The 8,266-nt window shown below is 42.2% G+C and overlaps 1 protein-coding gene across 2 annotated transcripts in view; it reads left to right on the top strand.

The window, feature by feature from the left end:
* Positions 1 to 8,266, top strand: part of LOC116851630 (ankyrin repeat and SAM domain-containing protein 1A-like) — a 65,253-nt gene that overhangs the window by 2,775 nt on the left and 54,212 nt on the right. The window lies entirely within an intron of this gene.

The following is an 8,266-nucleotide window of genomic DNA, read 5'->3' as shown; positions in this document are numbered from 1 at the left end:
GAGAGAGAGAGAGAGAGAGAGAGAGAGAGAGAGAGAGAGAGAGAGAGAGAGAGAGAGAGAGAGAGCGCACGTTGAGCTCTGGACGGAAAAGTTCCGCACGGAAATAAATTAACGACCGGTGTATACGCGATGTCGTCATTATCGTCGGGAATCGGGATAAAACAATCGTTCATTCATTTATCGAGCGCCGTACGAGCGTACGGGATACACGCATCGATTCGCGCGGTACTAAAGGCTCGTTTGTGCCGCACGATTTTCGTCACGGTGTCGCCGAAATCGACGTCATCCATCGAACGCCAGAATTGACGGTCTTGCTAGTTAAACCGAATGCGTCGTAATATAGTATATTATAATTAACATCGTATGCAATGACAGTTCGACTTAAGGAAAAGTATAAGTAGTCGAGAAAATGAGAAAAAATTTTGTAAACTTTTTTCAAAAAAATAGATAAAAATATCAATATAGGTTTATGACTGTATTATTTATTATTGTTTTAAGTACAACAAAATTATTTTTCCAATTAAAAAAAAAATTTAAATTCCGTTTCCCAGTTCTTTGTGTTATAATGTCGTCTCTAACTGGTGGACAATATTATAGTTCGTGTAATTTTAAATAAATGGGAAAAGAAAATTTAAAGACCGTATTGAATTTGCTGGAAGATAAAGCTAAATCTTTTACAAATATTTTCAAAATTAAAATTTTTTCCGAGTCGCATAATAAAGAAAAGAGTTGATATGTAACTTCAAAGTGCGGTTGTTTTGTTAAATTTTGATTTTTTCTGCATATAACAAAGATTCATCTCCCACTAAAGTTAATAATTCGAAAATTTGTTTATCTTATTTATATTTGTACATTATATAGATTATTACTTATATTTATACATTATATAGATTATTATTTATATTTATATATTATACAGATTATTAGATTATTATTATACATTTATTATAGATTATTACACGAGCTGTAATATTTACGTGTTGGGCATGTTTACTGTATACCTGTTTACTGTTAAAAACATACATTGTCTGAAATACAAATTATACTTGTTCTATTTAGGTTAGGTTAGTTGTGTCTCTATTATAGAAGTGTTGTTCAGAGTAGCAAATTGAAAGTAACCAATCATTTCTTGCCATTACGGGGTCATTCGGGGTCTGTCCCACATCGACAAATTATCTGTTGCCGTTGCTGATATTTTGTTAAATTAGCGAAACTTTTTCCCTCAATACTTGGCCATCACGATCAAACAGACGATTAGCCGACTGACGTGTAGTGCAAGTTGATCGAACTCGGGGATCCGAATCCCGAATGAATTTATTATCGCGTCCTCGCTTCATTCAATTAAATCGCGATCGCCAATCGCGCGATTCCGAGCGAGCGACGCTCGCGTAATTAGTGAAACACCATCGTCGACTCTGCGCTCTTTATTGACCCAGTGCCGCGAACTGCTCGACAAAGACGTACTTTGTCGACGTTCCTCTCTCGCCCTCCCATTAATTAAGTCATGCTACGATGGCGACACAAGAAGCTCACGGTTTGTTTTTCGAGGGACTCGTGCGTACGTTCGTGCGTGCGCACGTGCTACGAGCGCATTCACGCATTTTAAGAGCGATTGAGAGCGCCGCGCGACTCAAACTGCAAAGAGGCGACGAGAGCAAGGGAACAAGAGGCTAGAGCTGTTTATTATTCTGGAATGAGCGCCCATTAGAATGAGTGCTGATAAAGTCGATATTGATAAATATGCATCATCTTGAATCGTATTATGTATTTTTCTCTTGGACAACATATGCTGAAATTAAAAAGAAAAACGATGAATTTTTGAGCGAGAATAACAGAGGAGCGAAATTTTGACTTATAAGAAGGTTTTGATTTAAGTAGTCCAAAAATGGAAATTTTTTACGAATTTTTTTCCAAGAAACAAATAAAGATATTATTAATATGGTTAAGATATGGTTTTCACCATACTATTTATCATTATTTTAAGTACAAAAAATTATTTTTTCATTTAAAAAATATTTAAATTCCGTTGTTTTTTATGTTGATCACTGTGTTGCCTCTAACTGGTGGACAAAATTACGGCTTGTGTAATAATTTGAAACAAATAGGACGAGAAAATTTAAAGACTAGTAATTTCCATGGAGGATGAATCTAACTGTTTTGGAAATATTTCCAAAATTTTTCCTTGGACGTTAAATAAAAAAAAAGTATTCTTATAATTTTGAAATATTGTTTTGTTAAATTTTCTGCATATAACAAAGGTTTATCTTTCAATGAATTTACTAATTTAAAAATAAATTGATAATTTGAAAAAAACTGAAAAACGACGGATTTTAAATATTTTTTTGAAATGGAAAAACAATTTTTTTGTACTTAAAACAATGATAAGTAGTAATAGTCAAAACTGTGATATCTCGTTAAAAAATGTCAAAACATTGATATTCTTATTTATCTTTTTGAAAAAAATTCGTAAAAATATACTATTTTTCGGCAGAATCTCCCCTTAATATTGATTGGATTATACTTCGAATTAATTTGGAAATTGAATTGTGACTTAATTGAACTATTTAATATCGAAAATATCCGTTTGTCACGAGATGTTCACTATGCAAGCCGATTATTTGAGCAAAATGTACAATAAACTATAACACACTTCATACACTTTCTGAGGAAAGATCCAATTAAAAAGTGTGCATTTATGTGAGCGAGATGTGTAACGCAAAGGTACACATGTGTATACCTCAAAGAGGGGAAGAGAGATTTGCAGTTTCCCTGTATCGCGTTCTCTCTTGAGGGCTGCAAGAGGGCGGCAATTCGCCGTTGGTGGTTTCTAAATGTATCATGACGAACGCGCGCCGCTCTTCTAACGAATTGCCTCTCGTGTCTGTCGTCGTCGACGCCGCGCAACTTGTCCATAACTACAAAGCTTGCCCGCGGCAAGTTCTCCCGAAGCAGTGCGCGCGATCTCTTCTCCGCGCCGCACCTCTTCACCACCCGACGCGCGCTTGCCTTTTTGCCCTTCTCGCATCGAGATCACAGAAAAGCAATATAAAACGGAGCGACCGCTCCGAGAAAGAGAGAGAAAGAGCGTCGCCGAGCCCCTGCCGGCTGGGGGGAGCCGAGAATATTTTGCGATGCTAATCGCGAAGTGGATGTGCCACTTGTCATGTACGAGCGCCCGCGAATGTGTGTTTATCCTTTGTTCACTGTTGACTCTGCGTCGTTGTGATCATTTTAATCATGGCCTCGCGAAAGAGCGGAACGCGAATTTTGCGGACGCGAATGTTGCAAACGGGACCGTGAAAAGCATCGACAGCTCTTGACAGCGCGAATTACGTGTGTAACGCGGAACATTCTAGTTTTACACGCGATATATAATAAGTCGGAATTTATCGGAAACAATTGCACAGACCGATTAAATCGTATCGTAATTGTAATTCGATGAATTCTAGTCGATCGCGCGTTCACTCGCTCGTGTAGTGTGAAACGCAATATTTGATACGGTCGCGATATTTTCTAAATTGTGTATACAGATATACGCATCGTTCGCGTTGTTTCATCGGGCTCGTATCTCTTTGGAAATACAGTCTGACGTCGCTGCTTTTCGGCCGCTCCGTCTGACCGCATTAAAGAATGAGTGCTTTAAAAGTCTCTCTCTTTCTCTCTCTCTCTCTCTTTCTTTTTTTTCCCTTTGGCACCTATCGCTGAGTGTTCCTGGAGAAGGACATTCGGCTACGTCAGCACGTATCGCACCTCTCTTCTTTGCCAGAGGAAGCTATCGATTGATGCCATAGCACCCCTCGCATGTATACACTCTACAGCTTTCCGCTTCTCTCTCTCTCGCTCGCTCGCGCTCTCACTCCCTCTCGCTCTATCTCCCGTCTCTGTCCCTCTTCCTCGCTTCTCTCCAGCTTTCTCCTTCGCTCCTTCGTCCTCCGAGCCTAGTTTTCCTCTGCGCTTTGCCTGCGGCAGAAGGGTGCGTACGCACTAAACACTTGCATTCACGGGGTTGAAAAGAGCTCTGTAGAACTCCGTTTATCCGTACGCGTTTTATATTTGTAATATCTACCCTTAAGGTGTTTACGGAAGCTCCATTAATATTATGCCTGCACGCGACTTCTATGTTCGTCGCCACGTCGCCTCGATTTACTGTAACACACACATATTGTGTTTTTTCATCCACAAGAGACAACACGGCGATTATAATTAGAACGTCGTGATTTATAGAAGTTTTTCTCCTATTATCTCCCTACGAGCTGTCGTATGTTTGCTTTATAATAAATATCTTATAATATCGTAATAAATTTACATACTTTTGTATCTTTAGAGACGTGGACGCGTTTCCTCGTTATGCGCGACGTGCTTTTGTTCCCGACATTGATCATATTTCTGATTTTGCTACGCACATCGTTAATGTACTGAAAATTTTATTCTTCGTTGTCGTAATCCCCCTGTCCAAGAGAAACATCCCACTTAGCCACCTGTTCTTTTTCTCATCCGACAAGAACAATGGCCACGATTATTAACGCTATTAGAAGTTGACCCAGAATGACCATTTCGATCGCGCAACTTCTTGATTAAGGCCGACAAGAAATTACCATTATACGCGGCCCGACAGACGGTTCTTCCACCAATGGTCTCGGTTTCGCTCATCCTCCCCTCCTGCCTGTATCTCTCCTGTCCCTTCGCCGTGCCATTCGTAATGTTCAGAGACGGCGGGGACACCGGGCGATGTCCTTTTTGCAGACAATCTTCAGGGTTTAATTAAGGAACTTGGAAGAGAGCGGATGAACTCGATGAATGGGGCGGACGAAAAGCGAAAGGGCGACACCGGGGAAAGCGGCAGAGGGGCAGGGAGGGGTGAAGTAGAAAAAGAGAGTCAAATGTTCTTCACTAACCAGGGTCGTAGCACGCGAGTGCTCCTTGGTCATTCCAACGAGAGTCCCCGCTGTACGCGCGCGCCACGTATTGTATATGTAGCGTGTGCACGTGTAGGAACGCTCACGCATGACGGCATAACGTGTACACGGCTTTAAGAATTGTGCGCCACCCTCTTTGCTGTTGGGGCGCGGAAAACAAACAGCCGTCACGGCTCGACAATTGAGCCAGAGAGAGAAAGGATGGGAGAGAGAGGGAGAGAGAGAACGAGAGAAAAGGTGAAATAGCGAGACAACGTTGGAGTAAGAGCTTGAGGGAAGGAGGAGACAATTCTGCGATCGAGCGAAGGAGACCAAACGTTTGCGAATTGCATCGCGAGTGCGAGAGAGGAAGAATCGGAGAAAGTCCAGCAGAGTCGGAATAAAATTTGGTTTAAATATTTTTCCCAGCCCTATCCCGGGCTTTAAATATTTTTTTAACCCGTTAAGTGGTATGTCCAGAAGTAAGTTTCGTGATAAAATATTGAATTCCTTTTGATTTACTTAAAGTATTGTATCTTTTTTAACTCATAGCAAATATAAATTAAATATAGAGGAAATGTGCAGTAGTCGGCATTCTGCCTGTTTCCGGCACTTTGATACGGATGTTGTCGGGTATTAAGGTGTATGGGGCTTGAAAAGAAAACGAATAAGTAAATGATAAGTAATAATTGAGAAATAATTAATAAATAATATATTATTAGTATATCATTAGTATATAATTAGTATATTGGATGCGATTCAACTACGAACGTCGAAAATTGAGTATCGCACGAGAGCGACGTCTGTGAACGTGAATGCTGTACTGAGTGCTGGCTACTGGGTATTTTAATATTATATTAAATAATAATATTCTGTATAATTGTTCAGAATTATTCAAGAAAAGATGGCAATAAAGAGAAAGGAAATTTAAACATGCTTATTAAAAAATTATTCAAGAAAAGATGGCAATAAAGAGAAAGGAAATTTAAACATGCTTATTAAAAAAAGAAAAAACCCATCTTGGAGGGAGGATTATTTTAAATCCTTACTGTGAAGAGATGGAAGCCTAGGATAAAAACGATAAATCTGTGAGGAATTAACATAACGTTGGATTTAATTGTCATGTGGGAAAAGCGATTGTAAAAGATGCAATTTGCGAGAGGGATGGAAGCAAATCGCGCGGGTGTTCCTTTAACATCGACACAGCATTCGTTACTTCTCTCCGTGGTCCTTTTCTTTAGAGCTCGAGTAGCGTGCAGACGCGCGCGCGTTAGACGCTAGAACCGTGACGTCGCTCTCGTGCGATACACAATTTCCTTTTTGATCTCCGTTACAATGGCGTAAGGGTTCTTGGAGAAGCCGAAGGGGGTGAGTTACGTCGATCGTCGTCGCGTGTCGCCCACGGAAAGTCAGCGATTTAGAGCACGGGTACCCGAGGGGTTAATGACGACGTCGGTTAATGACGACGATGCTTTGATGTGCCGGCTCTCGTATAGCAGAAAAAAGTCTCCCGCTTACGTAATTGTTTTGTAAACTGAGCGCGCGATGCTTTGATGGCGACGTCACGTGGGCGTGGGATTGAAACGCGCGCGCGTATGTGTGTACACGCTTAACGAGGGAAAAGTCTCCGCGTTCCCTCGCACGCGCGCCGATTTGTGGTCGATGATGGGTTCTGCGACCGATTTAGATCGCTCGGAACTAATACGAACGGCGATGGCGATCGGTCATTTAATTATAAGCCGCTTTTGGCGTTTAATTATCAATCGGATCGATCGCCGTCGCCCGGCGTCCAATCGATCGCCACGCGTGTCAAGGTATCGCCGCCGCGGATTGTTTGTTCTATCGTGAGCATCTCGGCGCATTCGCCGTAACAATTGCGGCGTTTATTATGTGTGTGCGCGCTGCCGAAGGCGTCGGTGTACAGGAAAACGATCGTTCTCGTATACGTTCTGGCATACGCATACGGACGGTTCGTGGACGATAGAACGAGGGTGGAACGTACATATATGTACATTTTTTGCGCCTCGCTCCTCATATCGAAGTTATATAAGAGCTGTGCAAATATCGTGCTCTCATATGCTCCAGTTATGGCATTTATTAGTCAGCCAAGGTCAATATTATGTTGCTTAATAACATTTCTCATTAAGACGTACTCTTGGCGCGAGCACGATAGACGCAATACACGATATGCCGAAGAAAAGAGAAAAAGAATGATCGATTGCGGTTCAATTATTCGTACTGCTGTTGCATAATACATGTGGATTATTAATTATCATTCGTTTTCTCTCAGTCATCGTAATAACGCGTTTCTCTCCTCTTTAATCCGATGCTTTCTAACGCTCATAATGCTGGGTACTATAACCGTTGCGTACGTTCATAGAACAACGAGAAAACAATGAGCAGTAGATTTACCAGGTTAATTAGGTGTCGGCAATAAACTTACCGTTACGTGTCCGGCATTACAGCAATATTATGTCGAATGACTGTGTCGGTTAGGCAATACCGCGCTTACGGCACGTATGCGATCGCTCAAACTTTATTACCGCGGAATGAGAACATTAATTGTGGCTCTTCGTGCCATTATCGACTATTACGTCATAATAACACTCTATCCTCTTTTGCATGGACAATAGCGCTTTCTCTCTCTCTCTCTCTCTCTCGCTCGCTCGCCCGCTGCACAAATTTTCAAAAAAAAATTTCATTTTCGATCATACGATTAATTTTTCGTTTCTTTTCTACCTTTCTTCTTTTTTCGCGACGGCGGTCGTCTCTCCCGCTCTCGCGCCTCGCGAAATAAAGAAAAAAAAATTCACTTTTGTACAAACTTTATCCGCGCCTCTCTTTCCGGATAGTCTCGAAATCCAGTCAATTCGAGCGCCTTTGAGTGCGGATACTCAACGCTTCGAGGGCTGCTGAATAGCCGTCAACTCTCCCTCCTTCTCTCCTGCCTCTCTTTTCCCCCTCTCCGTTCCTCCAATCAAATCCACTTGGCGAGAGACGGGATAACGAGAAATTCCTCTATGGGCAAAGCGTTGCAGGAATATCTGTATATCCGATTCAATAAAAGGAAGCAGGAAGGTGGCGCGAGGGCGGGAGTCATAAGTCGCGCCCGGGGAGGAGAACGCGGCGCTATATAGCCGGGCGGTCTCTTCCGCTTTTCCCGAGGGAGCCGCCGTTTACACGGTGTTTGCGGGGGCGCGACATTTATCTCCGCGCGGGTGCAACAAAGGCGCGTAATGAGAACATGTGTTGGACGCAGGAAGCTTCATTAGCGAGCCTGTTCCTGTTCGCGGGGCCCATTGTGCCGCCTAACCGTTCGGCGATGCACCGATACTCCGCGATACGTGCGCGATTCTTCCGTGGTCCAGTCT

This window comes from Odontomachus brunneus, unplaced genomic scaffold (genome assembly GCF_010583005.1).
Source record: "Odontomachus brunneus isolate Ranch 3 - 2012 unplaced genomic scaffold, Obru_v1 Obru_scaffold_182, whole genome shotgun sequence".
NCBI lineage: Eukaryota > Metazoa > Arthropoda > Insecta > Hymenoptera > Formicidae > Odontomachus > Odontomachus brunneus.
Note: the sequence above shows the minus strand (reverse complement) of the source record. Positions and strands in the feature narration are given on the sequence as shown.